At 44.9% G+C, this 25128-nt stretch overlaps 1 protein-coding gene across 2 annotated transcripts in view; it reads right to left on the reverse strand.

The window, feature by feature from the left end:
• Positions 1-25128, reverse strand: part of LOC119171377 (neural cell adhesion molecule 2-like) — a 265702-nt gene that overhangs the window by 159729 nt on the left and 80845 nt on the right. For both annotated transcript variants that reach the window (XM_075892101.1, XM_075892102.1), the window contains exon 2: positions 8751-8812. The gene's annotated coding sequence lies outside the window, so the exon portion shown is untranslated. The remainder of the gene's footprint in view (positions 1-8750; positions 8813-25128) is intronic.

The following is a 25128-nucleotide window of genomic DNA, read 5'->3' on the forward strand; positions in this document are numbered from 1 at the left end:
GGCACTGGCGGCGGCGTTGACGCCGGCGCTCATCGCAGCGTTGCGTAGGAGAAACGCAATGATGAACTGCTGTTACCTACTGGAACACGCCAATTGCTGCTAATTGGCGATGAGAGGCGGAGGACTCTGATTGGACACAGAGACCCGCATTCCGTATTTACTTAGCGCTCACGCTGCGATCTAGTTATTGTCCAACAGTATACAGGTAAAATCTACCACCAGCACTAAATTTGAGGTCGAGATTCAGTGTTTATATATACGGAGGGACCAGTGAATGGTTGTACAGCGTGAGCAGTCGGTTTGTTCAATCAAGAATCTCACTAGCAGAGCTGCTTGCATCAGCGTTGCGAGGCGAGGGAGGGGGAAGCGAAGGAGAGGTAAAAGAGGGTGGGAACGCGCATGTGCAGTGAGGTGGGAGATAAACGCCTCTGCGAGGGATGCCTAGAGGAGAGAGGGAACTCTGGCGCTAGTGTCTATGGGAGCTGCCATTGAGTTCCCTAAAATTATCTAGAGGGGCTCTGGCACTGCGATCGTTCAGCGACCATGGGAATGACGGGCAGCATACAGATTTTCCTAGTCTTCGTACTTGCGTGCTTTAAACACGCATGTGGCTTTGTTTATTGCCATGTTTGCTTTTGTACCGAATAAAAGAACAAACGATTTCGAACTTCGGAACCCGCTTTGGCTTGGTGAGCCTTAAAGGTTAAGGTGGTGAAGTACAACTGCTGAACATTTGCTTATTTTCGTTCAGTGACAGAAAAGCTGGAAGCAACACGAAGCCAAATGGAGCTAGAAGTACGAAAATCAAACAAATCCATGTAATGCCCATAATTTCCATGCTCGTATTTGCGCCGTGCGTTGCAGCCCCCATAGACAATAGCACCACAGTTCCCTCTAGTATATATATATATATATATATATATATATATATATATATATATATATATATATATATATATATATAGTACTCTATGGGAGTTGCAACACGCTGCAACACATGGCACTTAAGCAAGCAAGGAAATGATGAGTCGTACACGCATTTGCTGAATGTTCGTACTGCCAGCTCCGGGGTTGGCATCGCATGGGTTGGCGCTGCTTTGTTACAAATCTGAAATCGGCAAATGTTCAACAGTTTCACTTCACTACCATAACCTTTTCGGCTCGCCATTTCAAATCGGGTCACAAAGTTCCAAAGGGTGCGTTCTTCTCTTAGAAACGAAGCCGAAACACAGCAATAAACGAAGCCACAAATACGACTCACTGCTCGCAAGTACAAACACTAGACAAATCTATGTACTACCCATCATTCCCGCGGTCACTGAACGATCGCAGTACCATAGTCCCCTCACGTTAGTTTTGTGAAACTCTACATGGGCTAGCAGACGTTGCCTGCGTCGGCCTCGCGAGGCGAGAGAAGGGGGAGCGTAGGAGAGAAGAAAGAGGAGGAGGGGACATTCACGTGCAATGGTGGTGTAGGCCACGCAGAACCAGGAGCCTAGGAACACAGCCCCTGGTATGGGGTGCCTCTCATCTAAAGGCAAACAATTATTATGCTTTGCATTACGTATTTCAAGATTTACGCCATAAACAAACACCCCAAAGCTGTTTGTTTCATTAATAGAACGCACCGAAATTTGCTGACGTAGTTTTCTACACCTAAATAACGAAAGTACAAAAAGGCGTATTGCGAGGCTTCGTCAGTCCTGTCGACGTGTTTTAAAGTGGTTGTAGTTTTTTTCCTCATTGCACTTTATTCTCTAGCTGTCGCTCTATCATCCGGTGATTTGATTGTTCGCAGGGAGCATTAGTGGCTTTGTTATCCAACGTGTGCATCTTCCTTGCTCTCTCACTCTTCACGTTTTCGTTATTCCCCTTAGTTCCCGTAAGAGTAACAAACCAGCTATTTCGTTGTAGTTAACATCTCTGTTTACCTGATTTCGATCATTTCTGCATCTCGCTAGTTTGTGTATTTTGTGTCATTGGTGATTTACAGTTCTTTTATTTTTCACAATAATGGCGTTGGTAACATGCCAGTCTCTTTATGAAATTACATGACGCAAATCACCAACGAAAGACAGGCGATAGGAAAGAGCATCACTCGAAATTAACGCTATTTTCTATATTTCTGATTCCCTCTTTCCTTTCGGTTGTCTTTTCTTGGTTGTTTGCGTCATGTTTTTCTTGAAACATGCATCAATGACCCCTCCCCCTTCCCCTCACAACTTGTTTTACTCAGACTTGTAAATTCATCGTTTTCTTCAAGACTGCAACAAGGTCTCATAGCTTCCGCCAAACTCACTAAGTGCTAAAATTTCATTGCATCATGCTACTCTACATTATCTCCCACCCTTCAACATTCTTTTTCTTTATGTGCGTAATAAAATATAACCAATCGAACAACAAACATCCCTTTCAGTGACTGTATTCTGGTAGAGTATGATAGTAGAGTTTTCGGCTATACGTGATTTACAAAGTAAGAACACGTCTATGACTTGCAGAAGAGCTTGCAGTTAGTAGTCAGAGCTGCGGCGATGAAGAAATTAAAAGACATTTTTGTTATGCATATCACAAAAAATGCTCAGTGCCGAGATGCTGCAGCTGCTATGTTCGGCTCTATTTGCGCAAATTCCTCTGGCCTATCGCAACAAACTGTAAAGTTTCGCATTTGTTTAAGCAGATCAAAGAAAGTGGCCTCATTCAAACTAAAAACATCATGAACGATGCTTCAGTGCTGCTTCTTTCAATCTAATTATGTACTTGCTGTAAGCTTATGATTAGTATAAAGTAAATCATTGATATTGCCACACACATTACCGCTATTTTATTGCGACATAAGCCTAACGCTCTTATGTGCTTTAAATGCGAAGCATTTCTTAGCGAACTTCGGTGACGTTGAGCGTATCTATCTATCTATCTATCTATCTATCTATCTATCTATCTATCTATCTATCTATCTATCTATCTATCTATCTATCTATCTATCTATCTATCCATCCATCCATCCATCCATCCATCCATCCATCCATCCATCCATCCATCTATCTATCTATCTATCTATCTATCTATCTATCTATCTATCTATCTATCTATCTATCTATCTATCTATCTATCTATCTATCTATCTATCTATCTGTCTATCTATCTGGCCGCTTACGTTTGCGTGCTCTCGAGGTTACTCTAAAATTAGCACGGGAGGGGAAGATGGTTTGACGAATATGACGCGCTGGTGAAGACATGAATATTATCACAAGCCCGTGACGTACGTCTTCAAACACTTCCCGCCAGACAGTGGCACATACCCGCGGTCGGGTATTTGCCGCTGGTCTGCAGGTATGTTCCCCAGGTGATCGACACTCAGTGTCTACCCAGGAACGACGAGAACACACATGGGCAATGTTAACATGTGACCGTTCAGCAATACCCGACATCGGTAGTGTCGACCACACAAAGGCATAGCATAAGTGTAAGTGTTTACAAAAACCTGATATGGGCAGCATTGACCCTCCGACAAATGCAAATAATAAGTTTCAGGCACCCAGCAGGAATAGAACCCAAGCATTCTGCATGGCAGTCGAGCATTCTACCACAGAGCAACGCTAGGTCTCGGAGCTACTCTTCAAACAGACGCTAAAACATAACATGTGTACTTCTAACATGTGTACACTGAGCCATCGACTTTACGTCTATTGTGGTGAGGTGCCATGCATGAAGTTCATTATGTAACAGTGTCCAGGGCCAGCATCTTCACGAGCATCACCACTTCATATCAGCTTCTGGTCTTGCTATTACGTATGTACCAGTTCACATCGTTGCTTTATTCAAGCAACTGGTAATATAAACATCTGCAACTCATCAGAATATCTCTGTGCGTTCAACATTTGTAAATATATTTAGCGTTATTACATGAGTTGTCGCTCAAAAAATTTGGAACACGGTCACCTTTCCTCCCCATGCTTCGCATAACGTCGATTACCAGGTACGTGGGATCTGCCGAATTTTTTTTAAAAAAGCTTTTCAGATACGGCCACTTGATTTCAATGCGCAGTGCATTTCAATGGCTTATCGAAATTAGAATAACTTACAACAGCGTGGTAAAAGTTTTGATAAAACAGCTGCCCGCAACTAATGTAGACTTTCTCCTTCGGAACACGAAAACCTAGTGAATAACTTGGAGGGGGAACAAAAGAAGACGCGTCTACGTTATCTATGCTTGTAACAATGATCCAAATAGTCCTGTATGCAGTCAGTGAAAATTCAAGGACTAACAGCAGCCACTTAAGTTCAACAGCGCTTGCCTTGCCGCGCTCGTTTTCTAAGAACGAAGCTTGAAACATGATGAGCAAACAATGAATATTCGTTTCTTACTGCACTAGCTCGTTAGGCGACCAGGCTAGACGGAGGGGGGGGGGTGCAAAATTGAGTAGTTAGAACAATAACTAGCAAGGAGCTTTTGATGAAGCAATGCGGTGAGGAATGATTGCGTGCAGTCGTACGACTTAAGAAAGGAGCTTAAACCTGGCATGTGTTATTGGGTACACTAAGGCGTACGAAACATTGCCTGTAACGGGGAGCCTCGGTTGAATAGAAGAGAATAAAGGATTATGGTGGGGGCCTTTATGTAAACTAATCCCTTACAGGGGAGATGATTATTTTATGCACACAGTGAGATTAAATAAAACAAAATTAAGTTGCCTGCTAGGGAGGACGGTATTTAAAATAGCGATGCTTTGCGACGAAGAACGATGGAAGCGGCAGCGGCGGCTGAGATGAAGATGAACCAGAAGAGAGGAGAACGTGCGAAAGGCCCTGTAGCGGAAGGTACGCGTACGAGTGGTCGCGTACGGAGGAGCGAGAGTGCAAGAGAAGCGGATGGGAGGCTTTCCAGGCGCGTCCATTAGCCGAGCCTTAATCGTGCGCCCCTCCTTCCCAAGCCTCGCTTCTCCAGGCGCCGTCGTGGGACACTAATCCGCGTCCAATGTACCTCGTCCACAGCCCCCACTGGAAGTGGATGCCGCCCGAAGCCGAGTCTGATGTGGTTTACTTTATTTTTTCAACACCGGAGGCACTATGGACAAGGCAAATGTGGAGCTTGATGGGAAGGGAAGCGGAGGGCGATTCGCGGCTGAAGTGATCTTTCGCACCTAGTTCCTTTCGCCCGGCAGTTAATGCACATAAGTCGGTAGTGGCGAGAGAGGAAGCGGGGGGGGGGGCCACAAATCTCTTCCGTTTCCTCTGTATGCCGCATAAAATCTCGTTCTTTCTCGGTCTTGTTCAACCCCTAACTATTTGAAGCCCGGGGTCTCGGTCATTCTCGATGGTGTTCGAGAATTCGCGACGGGAAGAAGAAAGGTGCCCAAGGAAGTGGCGCCTGGAACGAATAATCTGCGGAAAGGCAGCTGCCTCATTTCGCCAAAGGAGACCCCGACAATCTCATTCCACTCGGTGTCAGAAAGGATGCATTAAATCTAGCGATCTCCCTCCCGCCTTCCCTGCCCCTCCAAATTTACGCGTGGCTGCATATCCAACGTGCGTCGGGACGATGCGATACGCTCTCCTCGCTGCCTAGGCCGGGGATTAAACCGACGTGAACCTAGTTCACAAAACAAATGAGGTTTACACGAGAAAAGTGACCGCGGGGACGAAACATACGCGCCTGCTCACACAGTATGGTTCTCGCTTTCTCGCTCTCTGGTGCGTCGGTAGCTTTTTACGGCCGCACTTGCTCAGCATTCCCGACTGTGCAGCCCCGAGCAGTCGCACCGACGGTGCCGCACCGGCAAGCTGAGATTAGCGGAAGATGCCGCGCTCCTGATAGCGGCATCATTTGACGCTCGCTCGCCGCACACCACCCCCTTGAGTTCTTCATACCATCTCTTCTTCCCGACCTCTACCGAGTCGGCGCGCTCTTTACGCACCGCCAACTCTCATTTGTAGTGTAGCGCTTCCTTTTTGTAAAGTAGATGGCGGGTTTCACTCCCTTATTGTTCTCACTGCTACCTTCAGACACACTGTTCAAAGCAGCTGGCTTCGCCGCGCATAATGAGCTATTTGCGAGATGGTCGCTGCGCCGTTGGCGGCGCTGCACGGGTGAAGTGTGCTCGCAACTCTGTTTCCGTGCCGCTCGTCCTCAAATAAGTCGTCCAGTGAGGCAGAACCGCAGCCTGATGGCGGAGAGGTCCTTTCTTGAATTGTCTTTGCCCGGTAAGTCCCAATCGTATGCGTAGGACGCCACGGAATGTCATGTGCTTCGTTTAAGTGCGATGAGTATGAGTGGTGCTGCGAATAACAAGTCCTTTCTGGGCACGTTTTTTGTCAAGACAACTTTGTATCTAAGTGCTGTGCCAACTTGCAGGTAACCGTTCTTTCCAGTCACTCTTAAAAGAGTGGAAGTAATGAATGTTCACATATTCTCATGCTCACCCAGGCTGTTACGACGAATGTCTTCTTGCAAAATATGTTCATTTCTGGTTATTTTTCAAAGAACCATGTATATCTGTATATATTACCATCTTAAATGTATTGCGAAAGCGCTTATGATAAGCGTAGAAGTATACTGGTGACAAGTTCGTACATTTTAATTTACCATCAACATCTCATCTCTACACACAAGCAACTTTCTTTAAATAAATTCTCATATTTTGCTTATCATAAATATAATATTATTATCGGGCACGCCGTAGTCTGTAGGTGCACAGATAGCTGGGCCACTAACGTGCACGTAATATGTGTGCTCGAGCGTTCTTTTTTTTTTAATAAGTACCAATAAAAAGCTGATGTAACCAAAAATCGCTTGAGCTGCTTTGCCACAATAATGATCTTTATAAAAAGAAGCCAACTTCAAAAGTCCTCCATATTTCAGCAAATGAAAATATCTATGAGTGTGAAAATACTTCGTGTGAAAATACTTCCGATTGTGTTACATAAACTATTTGATCAGCTACGTAAGGTATTTACCGAAACAAACAAATATAAAAATTGAATAAGCACTTGTGTTTTGCGAGCTCTTTTGTTTTTCAACCATTCTATATACCTGCGTCCACCCTGGTACTTCGCCTAAATGGCACCTGTCTGATTCGTCGTTTGTAATGTCAAATGAGAAAATGTTACGTGTTGGCTCGATCAGTGACTTTTATCTCTCTCCACTATCACTTTCCTTCCTTTTTCTCCAGTGCAGGGTAGCCTATCGGTCTCAGCCCTACTTAGCCTCGCCGCCTATCTACTTATTCTCTCTCTCTCTCACTGATAATTTCATTAGGGCGTCGTAACAAAATATATTCGAACAATCATAGCATAACTCCCTGTGCTGATGTAATAAGGGCATAAAGGTTGATGACGACTAGATAATGTATGAATTATCTAACGGTTAAGACTAGCATACCCAACAACGCACGTCTGGGTATCCATAATGTTGAATCAGATAACTTTCAAACTATTATGAACCACCGGAAAATAGAGTTACGTAGATATTATTTTAAAAAAAGAATTGGGAAACACCCAAGGTTTTTTTTTTTACCCGAATGACATAGTTTCACATGCCAATATTGTTTTGTCATTTTCGAAGAAATGTTATTAATCTGTTAAAGTGATTTAAAAGGGAAAATATTAACGTCCATTTCAGTTGTTCCCCGTTGCTATAACACGGCGGGGCTTGACGACAGGCGCATCAATTTCAAGCGCGAAGTGGCTCGGAAGTTCAACTGCGCTAGAAGCGAAGACGCTGTTTTCCAATTTGTTTTCTTCGTAAACCCTTCCTTATAAGAAAAAACAAGAAGACGGCATATCATCACAAGCTACTTTTCCCCAGCCAACATCTGCGGTCACCAACCTTGAAAGGGACTAGTGCTCTTTAATACAGCCAAAGTGATCTATTTTTGCACACGAAACATATGAATGGTTACCACACTGATACGAGGGTCAAAGCTCAGCTGTCAAAAACAGTCAAGTTGTCTTATAAAGCTTCTTATGACCACCCTAAGCACACAGTATCCGATATTTCTTCTTTTTTCTATATCTATTGCATCTTGCTCTCTTGGCTCTTCTTTTTTTTTTATGGGTGACAGGCCACTGGCCTCCTTCATATCTCTGCGTTGACGGCAACACCGTCTTAAGCAAAGTGCACGACCGCATTGGCACTTTTTCGAGCAACAATTTAGCTCTGCCGAAAGGCAAAAACGAATTTCAGTGCGCGTGTACCATTCAGTTATCGAGGTTCGCGACCGAAACAACGTGCATTCAACGAAAGTCATTTTATTCAAACAAAGAGGTTATTAAAATAAAATAGTTGCGTGATTCCTTCTGCAGTCGCACAAGATTTGAAAGTGAGAGAGATAGTCTTTTTTTCTAAATTGTATTCTATCTAAAGCTCACTATTGTGATTCTGCAGTGTGTAATTGCAACACTACAGCACGTGGTGGATGCGAGGCTGCTCCGCAAGGTTGCCTCGACTACTGTGCAGCCCACAAATATTTGAATCAGCCAACAGCAGGCGCTTCCACCTTTGATGTATCCGGGCTTTTTTTTTTTGCAATTTGCAGACATAAGAATGAGTGATTTCTGACTGTTTCTAAAACCTAATGGTAAGTTCCGTGCCGCATGTTGTGACACTTGGTTCACAGTTTCATATGCGCGTATACGGTATTTGCTGACAATGTTGAGAAAATATTTCTGGCCTCCTTCAAGTGAATAGCCTTCTGCTGAGATAAAATAGTTGGATGAGTCACCACAGAGAATCTAAAAATTTGTGTACATACCTTTAGTTGAGACGTATTGACTCTTGAAGACGAGCTTATTGGGTTATCCGACTGGTTGAGATCTGAAATAAGACAAACAGATCGACATGAGATTTTCATAAAGTAAATCAAGTTGCTAATAAGGAATGAATGAAATAAAAAACACAAGCAGATGTGGGAAAAATTACTAGCAAGGAAAATGGTTATGATGTTAATTATGTGCCGTTGCTGGTATAGCAAGGTGGTAAAACAATTTTTTTATGAAAGCATAACTGATACATTATGATTTTCATAAAGTTGCCATGGTAGCGAAACAATAGAAACTAATTAACTGTGATTTTAGTGTTGCACACACTGAAAGTCAGGGGATACGGATCGCTGTACTGTACAAAAGTAGGCATTAATACCAATTAACGTCAGCTATTAATGGCACTTTGGTTACGCACATGCGCACAAGCGCGTACCTTATAATGTCTCCGCTTATCAAAAGATACATACACACAATCATCACCCGAAGTCATCAACCAGAATACACTCGTCACCAATTAGTTTCCACTGCTGTGAAAGGTAGCCGATTTCATGCAGAAAGTCAGATTCTTCGGTTTTCGATCAGCATTAGGCGCGTACTGCAGAACATCGCCGTGGCATTCACACGTGTTACGCCTGGTCCACTCCCTGATTACTCCCAGATGTAGAAACTCTTCTTGTAGCCGTTACGTTGTGACCTACAAGGCACAACTTGCCCGCAGTTTTTTTTTTCGTTACTGACCGAAATGCATTAGAGTAATTATATAGGTATACAGCAACCAGAAGCGCGCTGCATCCTGCTTCAGCTCAAAAAATGACGGACGCGAAAGCTATCCAGAGACGCGAAGGCAGCGGTTTCGGGCGAGAAGAACGTTGCCTCACGAGATTCGAACAGCCACATCTGGTGATACCTCGAGAATCGCGTCGCCAGTGGCTGCTTTCTTTCACAGCCTAATCACCTGAGTAGTGGCGATAGAGAGTCGTTTTCGTTTGTTGCTGTTTCAAGGACGGTGAACTATCCTCTCAGATGGCTAGCCTGTCTGAAAGCTGAGGAGCGTGGGTGGAGGTAGCCATTACGAAGATTGACAAGACGTTATATACGAGAGCTTGGATTGTTTTTTTGAAATCTCAGCTTCTTCGATTTGCTGAAGGTCCCTTTGAAAGGATTTCTTTTGTTGCGTGCTTCTGTGAACTTGAAAAAAAGTTATAGCAGAGTTGACCAGCGATGAATCAGCTATGCCAGGAGTGAGAAATTAGCCAAGCTGATAGCCATCCCCTTGACCTTTTTCTCCTCCTCTCCCTCGCTTACTTTACCTATTCATGTGCTCTTTCTCTGTGTTTTTTTCTCTTTTTCTCTGTTACCCATGAAGGTACTTGTTTGCACCAGTTGGCATCATTTTGTTTTCATTTTTACGTTATTGCGCGCAGATTCAAAGACAAAGACTTAGAAGACGAAGAACCACAAGAACACAAGCGAAATATTCTTCTTCACCTATCACCTGCGACGAACAAGAAATAGGTTCGTGTGGTTCTTCGTCTTCTATGTGTTCGTCTTCTAAGTGGTGCGCAATAACGTAGCTCTGTTTCTCTATCTTTCGCTCTCTCTCCGATGAGTCACTGGCGAAGCAAGGCAGTAACCTCATCCCCTGAGAAGGCTAGACGCAGTTTCTACGAACACTGAACGGGGATTTGTCGTGGTTAAGCAGCTCCACCATTAAAAGGGGGTTGGGAGGGGAATTCTGTGTTCGAACAATTGAAATAATGTACCGGTCTAATAACCTAGCATTTTTTCGCCAACACAGCATTACAACACACAAAGAGACGAAAGAAACGAGACACAGAAGTTAATTAGGACACAGATCTTTAGTTACCGCTTACATTATCTTGAGCGTGGAAATATAGTGAGAGAAAACATGGAGCGAGCAAAATAGAACGCATACACATAACCAATCTTTCTCCCGCTTTACGTTATGGTTTAGCTGTAACAAAGTTCCAAGGTTTGATGCACACAGTTTGCTGTCTGCATTCTATTGGGTGTCGGAAAGAACACCGCTAATAACGATTCATCGTCATTATACTTCTAAAGTACAAACGTTGTTTCATGCACAACAGCCCTTGGACGTGGAGATGTAGATTCGTGGGGCCCTTTATTTCGTAAAAAAAAGCAATTTCGTCGTACTTATATGAGCATTCCCCGTCGCACTAACGTTCCTAAGTTTCCGGTTGCCGGTATGATGAGCTTCACTCGCCAGGTCGAACCTACAGGCAGGCATCAGAGGCGCTGTTGGGAGAAACTACGGTGTTCTTCCGCATTCCTGTTATTAAGTGAAAAGCGCTGTTGCGTGAAATTCTACTCCTCTTGAGACACTAAGGACGGTGGCACGACCAAGGAGCGCTTCCGCGTTATACCGAAGTGAGGCCCAAAAGAAGCGTTCGTTCCCAGTGCGCTTTTACTCAAAATCTCGTTATTTGATCGGTGCCGAACTTACTCGACGCGGGCTGCTGAAATGAATGACACGTTAAAAAAACGCACCTCCTTTTTTTTTTCTTCTCACAATGCATGCTTTAAGCCAGCTCCCATGCCTTCTTGGTTCTTACTACAAAAAAAAATCTTATCGGTAGAAAATGATTTTAATACGTGGGAGGAATTCCATAATAAAAAGCCCTGGTTCGGGCTACTAAGCACAAGTAATGAAAAAGTAGGAGGTCATGTAAGACGCATCGATATAAAAGGGGATCAGGAAGTGATGGCAGAGACTGTAGTTGTCAGTGAATACCAGCTCATGTAGCAACGTGTGTCGTCATTAGCGAACAGCCATTTTTTGTTAGTAGCGCGGTAGTACGCTCTCTTTCTGTTTGTGTCTGTGTGTGTGTTTTGAAAAAGTGAAACCGATGCATTAGAGGTCATTCAAGAGTTTCGAAATCAGTTATTAGAAAAGAGGCTCCCACCAGGCACACTTTGGAAGCAAACAGTAACATGATATACAATGTTACTGCTTTCATAGGGCTGATATACTGTTCGCGACGACCGCTACCTGTTTGATATGAATAACCCGGGTTCATTTACTCGAATTGAGAACTATAAGTAGTATAAAAGCACAGAAAAAACACATTCGTTGAAGCCACGTCGATGCTAAACTACAAGGGATAAAAAGAGAAAAAGGGAGCTCTTCTGTCGAGAAAGGGGGGTTCAAACCACGCTTGGTGTGCGCATGCGTGAGCTACTATTCATCTCTTTTTATATCGCATCGTGCACTGCTCTCTCCAATTTTTTTTTCTTTCCTACATGGCGGGAATCAGATCTTCACACGCAGGCTTAGCAGAGCAATGTCTTCGCTCATGGTTGCGGCAGCAGCGATTATTGCAAAATGGAGCGTACATGTGCGCATGTCACCGGCCTACCTTCAAGAACCTCATTTGCATATATTCACTGGGGCCACGTTTTACTTCCATTTTGTAAGCTTTGCCCCCTCCTGTTTACCCCCCACCAAAATCTGCAATTTCTAGAAGTTTTGCTTTAAAAAAAGAAGACGATAAAATGCTGGAAACAAATTACACGGTAGGCCGAGCGGTTAGCGGCTGGGTTTAATAGATAAATAAGGGAATCACCGATGTAAGAGAGGAATGTACTAGCATCTTCTTCACCGAAACTGTATGAGAAGAAACTGCGATGAAAGTAAGCGACATTTTTGGTGTTGGCAGTCATCAAGACACCGCATGGCTGCGAGCGAGCGAGGCGGGGGAAGGATGAAGACGGGTGCGGGATCCGATAACGAAGAGGAACAGCCATATATAGCGGGAATATGCCGAGTATGGACGTGATAGTGATGTAAGAAGCACCATGTACGCGCACGACGATAGAGAGGCATGCGAAAAAGGATGCTCCATGAGTAAAAGGCAATAAAGAGCGGGAAAACGGGACGTTAGGGAGAGAGAGAGAGAGAGAGAGAGAGAGAGAGAGAGAGCTTTGAGGGAACATCAAGAAATGGGGGCGCCGCATCGACAGGGAAAGCGTAAGAAAGCTCGTGCAAAAAAAAAAAACGGAAAGAAGAACGCGAAAATGAAGAGGCTGTGTAGAACGAGGCAGAGAGCAGAGTTTATAGGGAAGTGGAATGCCCTAGAGCGAATTGGGAAGGGAAGGCTGCCGAATGAGGAGAGAAATAAAAGGGAAAGAAAAGAGTCGCCCACACCATCGCGCCGCCGCTCATGGCTCCCGTGCCGACCGCCTCGGAGCATCGATTCGCGAGGCAGCCGTCGGCGGCCTGACGACAAAGGCCGTAGCGCGCTGCCTTCTACGCTGCTCGTCCGCGCCTGGGAGACAGACCGGCTGAGAGGCGAAATCGCCCCAACTGCTCGTCCCCTTCCTTGTTCCTTAATTCCCTAAAGCAAATGTCGTGTAGTACAATGGCGTGAAAGCTCCCCTGTGCACTCTTCCCACCTTGCGAGTCTTCGCTCCTTTAGGACAACCACCACGCTGTGCTCCTCGAATGAGCGAACTTTTGTAGATTGTTTCCCCGACTTGCTCGTCGAAGACACGTGAACTAGTTCCGCGTCCAGCAACATCTAGCCCGCGCGTGCGTTATAATTAGGATGGTGCGTCAGGTTAAGCCACCATCACACCTAATCCTCTTGGTACTCTTCTAGTTCAGTATATGTGTGCGCTTTACGTCTGTGCCACGTGTTTTCTTCGTTCATTCGCCAGTTTTCTCGCAGTGTTTTGTTCGTTCTTCTAGCAAGAAGATAAGCTTTCGTATACAAAACTCTAAAAAAATTAAGAAAGCAATGCTGTGAATTACACGAGGGGAATGATGCCTCGTACAATCTAAAAAAAGCGATATTATGGTTAATATAGTTTTCGGCTGCCGCTTGAAACTACAGAAAGACTACTATACGCTTGTGAAGCCATATTGTTTGTATTGACACCTTATTTTATTATTATTTTTTTATTTTGCCCTAAGAGCACTGAAGTGAAAAAGCTGTTAATGCACACTTTGCCTGCTAAGACCTTCATATTTAAGCATTCGTTTTTCCCTTGAAGAGTAGCAGAAAGGAACAGCCTATACCTATTAGTGCAGTCTGCAACACTGAAATTATCGCATTCATTAAATCCTAAATCTAGCCTTTCCTGCTTCAAATAAGGTTCTTTTTTGTATTGATACTTTTTCTTCTTTAGCTATATCCTTGCACACTGATTAGATAGTAATGTATTGTTAATCTTCTTATATATATATATATATATATATATATATATATATATATATATATATATATATATATATATATATATATATATATATATATATATATATATATATAAATATATATATATATATATATTGTATATTTGTGTTCGTTGTTTTACATTTTTAAGTGTTTGTTTACTCATTGGTAGATTCACTTTGTTGCTAGTATTTTATTTTTGATACCTGCACACTTTGTACTCTTATTTTCTCTACCTTGCTCCTCCTGCCTGGGCCTTGTGAATACCTGCAGTATTCATTAATAAATAAATAAATATATAAATAAATAAATAAATAAATAAATTTATTGCATTTTACCTTAGCTATCTGAAGAAGCATGCAGCCTGATGTAAAATACTGATGGAAGTGCTGCGCGACACTGCAATATGTTGCAAAACGAAATGCTGCACAAAATGGCGACTTAGCTGAGAGTTAGTCTTTAGGGAGTAGCTGCGTGCTTTTGTCGGGGCTGAACAGTTTTACCGTAATCTGCGATAATTTTGAAAGCTGAGAGACGATCAGCAAATCAGAGTGAAGCAACCTGCAAGTATAAATAAAACTAAGAACGACAAACCCTTCATTTCTGGCATTACTAATTTCTCGCCAATCCAGCCCCCCCCCCTAAAGCTGACACGACTACAAAGCTTCCACACAAACTATTCGCACGCTCTCTCTCATTACTTATGCCCACAGTGCCGCCACCCTACTCTTATGCATTCTTTACCAGACTCTTTTGAGAAGTGTGGCAGAAGATAATACAGAAAACTATGCCACTGTAATGTATTATACAAGAACTGCAGATATATGACACACACTATGAAACGGAAGCTTTAAGCGTACAACAGTTAGGCTGCTCATGATAAAAAAAAGCTATAAAGAAATTTGTTTCGATGGTTCATGTTCTATTCAGAGCGCGCCCATTCGCAGTCCAAGGGCGATGATCATTAGCCTCACAGGCAAGTCAACAGTGAAATATCTCTGCAACACTCAGTTCATTAATAACCGAACCGGCTCCAACAGTGTCCCGTCTACGCACTTTTGGTGGAGACACATTCTGGCGATCGAGCCAGCGTAATCCTATAGTTCTCTCGACGATTTTTATGCGCGTCTGAGCGCGCGCATGTTCGCGCCATCGTGCTTGTGTGAACGCGTTTTCAGGCGTTCACTCGCGCCTTTGCTATACTGCCCGAAGCAGTGCACTGCATTGAGGCGCTGGCGTAACCACGCCTGAAGCACAGCGTACGCCGAAGCATTGTAGTTCATTGTAGACCCTGTACAGGGTGGCAGCATTGAGAAAAGGCGGGGATGCGATGGCAATGGGTTGAAACCAGAGTGGCTAGGATCGGAGACCATTAATTCCGCCCGTTACACGATCCTCCTGTGTTGCGCCAGCCGTGGCGCAAAAGCAAGAACAGGCGGGCCACCCATAGCGGTCGAGCACCGCACACCCTGTTAATCTTGGGTCGCCGGCGCAACAAAGGACCTCAGCAGCAGAAACGGCGTTGCTTTGCGCGCGAACTATGGCAACTTTGGCGCGCGCCTCTTCTGTTCTCCGAGCGCGGCAATAGCCCTGGCTAGCTGCTCGAGCATTTGGTGGAGGCGCGCGGACGCAAGCCCCTGGCAAAACAAAAGGGGGGCCCCGGCCGTATACGTATTCCTACGAAGACAACGAAAACTGGGTCGTCGGAGAGCTGGTGGCCCGCTATCGATCGCGAATTGTTTCCTCGTTCAGCCGGCTGCCTCCAAATTTTTTATTTATTTTTGTAATGTCAGTATTGGTCTCGCCTTTGTCCTTTCTAGGGGGAGCGAATACTATCTGCAACGTTTTTTTTATTTGGAGCTCTTCCTAATATTAGCTCTTTTTTTTTATCCAAAACATTTTTCTAACTGAAGCTTTAACTGTGTCGTGCCTTTTGCTCCTTTCAATTAGGTCTTTTCCCTCCGGGCCTTTTATTTCTATTTTTTGCGGTAGGAATGACCAAAGTGAGAGCTCATTTTAAGGCCCGAGCGCCTTACAGAATGCTGAATGAGGTGTTTTGTTTTTCTTCGTTTCCTTAGATCATCCCTCTGTGGAGTGCGTACCAGAAGAGCATTGTTTTCGTAAGAATTACCAAAACAAATGCTTACGCGATGATGGACGGTGTCGTTAAAAGGACGAGACTAGCTTTTACGTAGGCGGGGTTGCAAAAGATGCGTAGGCAGGGTTGCAAGAGAGACATCGTCGCAAAAGATGCGGTGTAACGCCGCAACAATTGCAGTTTTTCTAAATCTGCGTTTGTTGCCATACAAGCAGTACTATCTTCGTGCGTCGGGTGGCTTTTATGCTGAGATTGATGCTCTGCTTGATAGATAATTTAGGCCTCTCAGAGGATGACAGGCGGCAATGCTTAAAGCCTAACTGTGAATTAAGTGTCTTATTGCATGCAAGTAATTAACGTTTTTATTGAGCCACTTGCTGTTAAGTGGATTAAATTATTCATTTATTTGTTTATTTATTTATTCACATAATATTTAGGCAATCTGAAAGAAAAAGCGATAGAAAAAAGAGTAGCAATAAATTTTGTGTACACGAACAGTTTTCTCGCTGCCAAAAAAAACTGCATTATCAGTACCACATAATATAGTGATTAGTGATTAATCTAAGCCTGCTTGAAGTTTACGCACTCATGAAGATGTTGCAATAATCCCTGCGTATAGCATATAGATGCTCCATATCACTGCAAATGGAGATAGAATTGCGGATATTCTCTGTAAAATAGCGAGAACTTTGATATCCACTCACAAAATTGGAACTCGTCACGCAGGTTGAAATGAAGGCAACGCACTCTCTTAGCTGCAGCTCAGCAAGAACTGAGATGGCAGTGCAACGCATAACACGGTGGCAATAACTAACTGGCCGTGTTATGCAAGACTAACGTTCATCACTGCGTTCGTGGCTTGTTCCATAACATACTCTCTTCTTGACGTCGAGAATGCGTAAACCACGATGAGCTGTAATACCAGAATTGAGGTTGCTCAAGCCCAAAGTTCCCCTGACCTCGCCGTGCAATTTTCCTAAATGTCTGTGGCTGTTCAGGCTATGAGCCCTGTAAACGAAATAGAGCGGCTTATTCTTGAAGTGCGAAATAGCCTGACACTTAACTACTCACGTCCCTCAAGTAGTGGCGGTTGCTTTATTACAGCTAAGTCAGGTTTGGGTAATTGTGCAAGCTATGCGTTTGAGCGAGTGAACGAGATGGAAGTGCGCTTTCTGAGGTGAGATAAAAACAACGTTACACTCCTATTTCTTGAGTCTCTTAAGTGTGCCGCACATAGAGGCCTGATTGTGCAACTCAGCCTTAGCGATGTAACCGGTGTGACATATACCTTGAAGTACCAGTGGCATTGCGTGGTACGTATCAGATGTCCACTACATTACAGCGCACGACTGAATACAATGTAACACTTTATAAGGACAGCGGCTCGAAATCTTCCTGTTGCTTACGGGCCTTTCAAATACTGGTTGTACTAGTTCGCAGGCGCATACTGTTCTTACATAAAGCAATTCACGTCAGACCGACTGCATCTACAGGGCACCGCTGTTTAACACATCTATGGCGCAAACATCACTGCTCTCCAGCATGCAGGACCTCTTTGCCACTAGACATTAATGCATGCAACATAGCGAGACAGATAGCGCTGTGCACACGTGTTCCTCTCATTGTGGGTTTTTTTTTTGTGCGTGTGTGTACGGCTTTCTACGATGAGTTCATATGTCTATTCTTTTCATGACGAATCTTCAAAAAAATACAGATTATGTCGACTAGTTTAAAAGTAGTAAAGAGACACTTTAACGAAATTAATATCGCCAACTTCCCCTTTAGACTACGTCAGTTCATGAAAAATGTGTCGTGCGTAGAAATATATGCAAGGGAAAATTGGGGAGAGAGCAGCGCAATAACAAAGCCTACAGGAACAAAAAAAAACACCTGAGGCGGTAATGAGTTGTTCTCTTCCGTAACAGACATTCCACATGAACCGCTCGCCGCGTGCTTGCGGTATCTGGTCGCTCTGGATAGGAGAGACACTGCCACGATGGTGTATAAATAGAAGAGAAGAAGCTACGGCAAGTGCATGGGCCTTGGGCGTACAACGTACAAACGAAGGAATGCCAGCCATCCGGACAATTAGCAGTCCCCACGGATCTTCGGCCGGTGGACGACCAAAAAATTCTCGCTTGGCTTCGCCATCGTTGTAATTCGGCTCCCGACGTCATGCTCTGAGCGAGAGCGGGGTAACGAATGCGAAAGTGCTTTTGTGAAAATCGCTGATGAAGATTAAAAAAAATGTGAATGATGGGTGAAATATAGCCATGGAAATAGGAGGCGAGCTTCAAACAAAGCCGACCCACGGCTTTCACTCCGGCGTTTCCGTAAACGAGGATTGAAATGTCTGCGGCGGGGCTCTCGGCGCTCTCGGCACGGCGGCGCCCTCGGCGAAATGCGTTGCCCCGCCCCAATTTATGCCCTACTCTCAAGAGAGCTTTGTGCACGCGCGTGTCTCTTTTCTTTTTCTTTTTTATATTAGATCGTGTGTATAAAAGTGGGAGATGGTACTAGGCAGTCTGCTGATATTATGTTTGAAACAATCTTTCTCGTATTGTCGTAACAGCCGGGGGGCTTTATCAGTCGCAATAAAAAACGCGCAATTCATCGTCCAGTACAACAATTTATATATAAAACTGCCAGTCAGGCCCGATTTCCAAAGTATCCCAAACGGTCTAGGTCTCTCAAAGAGAACGTCTTCATAAGCAGATGAGCGTTACTTTTGGTTGAGAGTGTTGCTTAGCAGTAATGAATTGCTCAAGATGCAAGAAGGCCGCACAATTAGAAAAAAAAAAGTGGGCAGGAAGTGTCTCTGCCTGTCTTTGGGTGTCTTATGCGTTAAATTGTTCCTTCTCTGTAAGCCAACAAATCCACAATAAAGTCAGTCTAAGGCATAGTGATTTGTTGGCATATTCCTGCTGTTTAACGGCTAATACATTATAACACGGTGGCTCTTGCGTGACTGTGTGAATTTTTGTGCAATATTTCAGTGTTTTAGTATCTCCCGGTTACCGTATCGACAACACACGCACATGCTGAAAACGTCACAACAAACCCGGTGACACAAACGAGACCACCAATCAATCAAACTCCCGAGTCCGGCTTTTCCGCCGAACGATGTGGCCACAACGTATCCCTTAGAGAGAGAGAAAAAAAGAATCGGCACACGAACTCAGAGGCTACGAGTAACGGGCGAGCGTAAGCAAAAACAGAAGAACACATTTGCAAACTCATTAGGAGAGCCGGAGCTCAGTGGTGGCCGCAGGCAGCGGTTATGGCTGCAGGAGCAACTGTGGCTGCGGACGCAACACCACTGGCGGCAGCCGACAAAGCAGGTGCACTACGCTAGCTGCCGGTCGCGTCGGAACAGCGGGAGAAGGAGCGAGGTGAGCGAAAAAGAAGGCCGGCTCTGGAGTCTCTGTGGCTAGCTCTGCGCGACGGGCGTGGATGACCGCTCGGGCTCGTTTGCTGGTCCCAGCGGCTCCACGGGGCATGCGTGTGTGTACGCGGCGTGCCATACGCCTGCTCCGAATGAAGCACCCAAGGGGTGCGCCTTAATGATTGCGTGCAAGCCGGCGGCGGTGGCAACGGGAGCCAGTTGGCTAACAAGAAGTACGCCGGGGGACGGCGAAAGGGAAATTAGGAGCAGCGGTTAGGTACGACGTCAAAGCTGGAAAAAAAGAACCGCCGGAAAGTTGCCGGGAACGCCGGGTAATGAAATGCCCACCCAAAAGATGCGATGCTGACGTCGGGCTTGCTAGCACTGGATCACGCGACGGGTGGTGGGTGTTCGTAAGGTGCGTGGCATGGCTTGACGGCATGTTGTGCAATGCAGTGTTGAAGTGACGAACCCAAAGGGGGAAACACGAGGAGTGTGAAGGTGAGTTGGTTTTATAGTCTTGGCTAAGGACCGCCCTGCGAGTGGCCCAACGGAGTACAGAGCGGGTACGTGGTAGTCGTTTGTGAGATGCCCCAACGACTCCGTTTGCCGTCGAGACTGTGGCCGCACTGGACACTCAAGTTACTTAAGCAATGCAGAACTGGAAAGGGCAACACAAGACGAAAGAGGGAGAGAGAGATGGCATTATGTCTCAGATTACGAAGTTGAACTGGATTCGGATCAGGCTGCAAAAATGCAGAAACACCAAAGCATCTAGTGGTAGCTGCGCTCAAGGTTTAGATTAGAAATAATGGCGCAAATCGCCAAGCTGTCTGCGATTGAGTAACACACGCAGTGGCTGAAACGCGCACGCACATGATAGTGCCATAGTATCCGAAATATAGAAAATTGTTTTGGGAGCTGTTAAGGGGACAAAGTAAAGTAAGGCTTCAAACGTCAGAACAATTCTTATAATGCATAAATCAGTTTTCTTACTTCTTTCTATGAATTCCTCTTTCAAGTGGTGCAAAATGCTATACCTGCGTGACTTTAGATATTAAGCCTGGTTGTACACAAGTCATTTTTCCTTGTTCACGCGTTCTTGTTGAGTCCACTAATGCTATTTTTACATTTCATTCCCACTAAATGTAATGGCTAAATGTAAGAAGCTGTAAAATGAGCCCGATGGTTTTTTGAGTTTCAAGCTCTAACTTATACAGGAATCTCTAGTCCTGCGAACTTTCGCTTACCATGGGAACGACATACACCGTTATTTCTCTAATCTTCAGACTCCTTGCTTTAGGCTTTACTGCAGCTCTATATGCTATCTTTGTTTTCATTGCTCTATTTTTACAAGCAATCTTTTTTGATAAACAAGAAACCAATACTGTTCTCCCGTATGCGCAGATTTCAAATACTATAAAACTTATGAGGCACTATTTAAAAAAAATCACAGCATATTCATGGAGTTAATGATGATGAGTGAGGTGAAGCTTCGAAGGGTTTTATCGACAAACCATGCATCATACGCGGGCTGAGTTCATCCGTATGTACGTCCTTCCGCCTGCTCGTCCGTCCGCCTGCCTGCCTGCCTGCCTGCATGCATACGTGCATGCATGCATGCATGCATGCATGCATGCATGCATGCATGTATGTATGTATGTATGTATGTATGTATGTATGTATGTATGTATGTATGTATGTATGTATGTATGTATGTATGTATGTATGTATGTATGTATGTATGTATGTATGTATGTATGTATGTATGTATGTATGTATGTATGTATGTATGTATGTATGTATGTATGTATGTATGTATGTATGTATGTATGTATGTATGTATGTATTCCGTCCGTCCGTCTGTCTGTCCATCTGTCCACATGTCCTCCAGTGAGCACTTTAAGTGCCACCATCTTGCATCTTTTCATCATATATTCATCATACACAAGTACCGCCATCCAGCGAACATTCGACGGACTAAAACGAGAGATTGCTACTACATACTAGAGACGTACGACCCACGCCTTAAAGCGCATAGCCCCTAAAATTTTTGTGTCCGGAGACACGAATCCCTTCGGTACCTAATGCAGGCAGTCTAAAAATATCTGCATCAACCATACATTACTCGAGTGTCAACGTGGCTAACATGTTCGCTGCTTCTGTATAGTTTGGCATCTAAGTACGCTCTAGCTAAAACTACGTGAAACACAACCTTCATCCTTTTCATCATCAAAACCTGCTCTTGATCTCCTATCCTTAACTCTACCTCTCATCTCCTAACACTGAGCAGCAAGTCAGCAATTGATTTAGACCAACCTCCTAGTTTTTCTCTCACGGATTGCAACCAAGAATAACAACAACAAAGAAGTCATATAGAGTTCTCACAAATACACCATCATAGGGGGTCATTGCCCTACATCTGTATTTTTGTCTTGTTACTCTATACGCGGTAAGCTATGCACAATGAACTTGGAGAAAACACGATGATAAATTACAGTGCTCCCCAACGCTTCTCCAGCGTTCCGTCCAAACGTGCGTTATGGACGCCCCCCCCCCCCTCCCAGGGGGAAGTCTTCCTCATTGCGAACAATTAGATTCGATCAATACAATGTCCTCGTGTACTCGTGGGCTCACTAGCTGTCTCAAACAGTTAAGCCTTATAGATGTTTGAAATTGCAAACGAGGCACTCTTTTCTCCGGACATGTACGTATCGACCGTGCTGTCGCAAGGACGGACGTCGCACCCCGATGACGACGAGCTACTTCACTCTCAGCGAAAGTTTAAAAGCAAGGAGAAACGGTGGTGGGAGACATTGAGCGAGCGGGGCAAGAAGACGCTGCAAAAACGAAGAAACAAAAACAAAGTTCGATGCACTCTGTGGGGATCCCAATTTTCTACCAATCCATTTTCAATCACGAAGCACTCGAAGGAAGCGCCGAATCGTCCTGCAGCAGTAAGGTCAAGTCAAAGGAGGCGATCCTCACGGCGAATCAGGCGTCGCAGCGCAGAACCCACGTAGTGTGTCAACCGTCACCTCTTTTCTCTCTCTGCGCCCAACACACGCCTGCTTCTAGGGGACAGCATCAATTCCATTTCCTTCTTTCTTGGCATTCCCTTGCGTGTATTATAACCCTCTCTCTTTCGCTGTTACCTTCCCTTTTCCACATCGCCCTTAGCCCGCTCTACCTTAGCACAGGCGTCTTCCATTATTTTAGTTTCTTCCTTTTCTCCTGTTTGCTGTTTCGAACGCCCATTCGAGATAATTGCGTAGAGAGTGCATTTGCAGGAGCTGGCAGCGCCGTAAAGCCGGCGGCGTTTTCTCTCGAGTGTTTTGTCCTTTAAGTGCTGCAGCTGACGGCAGCAGCAGCAGACGCCGAGGTGGCATTCCACTAGCGCTTTTCTTGCTCCACTATTTCATTCCTGTATTGCCTCCAGTCTTTTTTTGGTTTTTGTCCGTCTACGCTGTGAAGCACTTCGTAAAAAGCTCATTCCGGGCCTGTTTTCTGTCGTTGTTACTCCCTTCTACTTGCCCCGAAGCAGCTAGAAAAGCTCTACGCTTGTGTTGTCAATCAAGACGCTTGGTAGGCCGACCGCGACTTCTCGCACCATCCCGCACCTTTCATTTTTCTTCCTTCAGTTACTTGGTGCTTCTGCAAACTGTTAGGTGCTCCCACATTGTTGAGGAAAGTGGGTCCTTGTCACAGACAGTCTGCTTTGTTCACCACACGAGCGAACTCTTAGTGATTCGAGGCCCAAGCTAAAGCCATAAACGCGGTGGGCAAGTAAAAATGACAGCGCGAACGAACAACATTTATGCTGACAAGCTCCTGCCACCCATTAAAAAAACAACGAGATTGCGAACAAAAAGATTGCTTATACCGAGGTTGTTTTTTCTTGTGTTTGCGCTGCAACAATAATTAGGTAAAGAGTGCCGTTTCTATTCCTGGTATTTATAAATGAGCGACATTCGGGATACGCCACTATAAGAACGGAGTTGGAAACCAGTAAAGGAGGAAGACTCAGACAAGGTTGAGACCGTCTTCATTACAGAAAGCTTCAAAAGCATTGTTACGTTTCTTGCAAACAATTGGTCTTAGAGGCCGGCTCTAAGTATTGTCGTATTGTTCTATCCTTCCCCACATTCCAACCCCCATTTTTCTTGCTCTTTTTTTTCTTTATGAAAATTTTTTTTCTGCATTCCTTATCACCCTCATCCTTTTCCCTAGCACAGGTTAGCCAGCCGGTCTGACAACTGGCTAACCTCTCTGCCCTTCCATCTACTCCTACACCGTGCTCCTCAAGTTCTTTCTACTTTATTTTCAGGAACACCTTCTTCATTCTGCCTCCCGCGTCTTCTGTATTTATTCTCGAGGGGAAGCCAGTAGCGTCCTTCGCAACCTCGGAAAGTACACCGGTGCTCGCTCCCTCAAGTGCATCGCTCGTTCACTTCATCTCTGAAGGCAAGAACGGACGAAATTCGTTTTGCTCCCAGCAGCTGCTTTGAGGCATCGCACATTTACCGCCACCCTTTGTTCGCTCTGGTTTCCCAGAAAGGCCTTTGCGCTGAACTCGCTTCATGCCTCTCTTCCTCTCTACCAGCACCAACTTCCTCTCCATCCTCATCTCGTATGAGACTTGACGCCCCGCGTACGGCATCGGCGTAGCATGTGTCACTCGAGCCAGCAGCCTCCGGTTGCGCGTCGCCGCCGACGGTTCTTCTTGCGCTTCCCGGCTCTCGGGCGCTTTAATTCTCGGTCCGGAAATTGGTTGCCGACCGGCCCTCACCCACCGCTTCCTAGTTTCACCTCTCCCCCCTCCACAAACCTCTTCTGTTCTCTACTCCGGTTGAAGTCAACTGTCGGTTGGCGTATCTTGCTCACAAACACCCGCAAAGTTCACCCAACTTTTTCGTGTGCTCGGGGTGTTTAATTCTATAAGCGTTGTTTTTTTTTCCTTCTCTTTTTCTCCGACCCTGAAGCTAGGAGCCTAGGACACTTGAGTGCGTCGGGGCCAATTTTTATTCGGGGCCTCGCGGGAAATTAGCCTGCATACGATGTTTATTGCGGGCCTTCTGGAGCTTCCATTCGTTGTGCATGCTGGAAAAAGTACGACCGTAAGGGCAACAAAATCTGTAGCAGAAAATTACACGACCTTCACCTATGTCCCCCGATTCCATTTTTATTTTTATTTTATGCTTACTTTAAAGGTGACGAAGAGTGATAGGCTTAAGAATAGACTTATTAGGCTGCTAGATGAGAGTCGCTCTATGCTCCAGCAAAAAAAAAAAAGAGAGAGAAAGAGAGAGGAAGTGAATTGAAAGGAAGTGTGAATGGCTTAGTATTGTCTCTCTCACATCCTACTGGCACATTTGCCAAAGTTTTCACTTTCTCACATAGTGTTTTTTGAGGTTGCTACAAAAACAAAAGTGAGCAGCATTATTGTCTGTGTGACAATGGTTGTGTGTGGTCGATAAGTCTGTGTGCCTACACACTTGTTCTACGCCTAAGAGTGTAATGCCAGGTTCATCAATTACCGCAGTGATGCATGGCCGATGAGTCATGACGGGCCGGTTAACGACCCACGTGCGTCGAGCCCTTAAAAGCTTTCCATCAATCTTTCAGCTCACACCTTCCTCATTATTTTCCAGCCCTCCTAATGGGCTCAT

This window comes from Rhipicephalus microplus, chromosome 4, assembly GCF_043290135.1.
Source record: "Rhipicephalus microplus isolate Deutch F79 chromosome 4, USDA_Rmic, whole genome shotgun sequence".
Classification (NCBI taxonomy): Eukaryota; Metazoa; Arthropoda; class Arachnida; order Ixodida; family Ixodidae; genus Rhipicephalus; species Rhipicephalus microplus.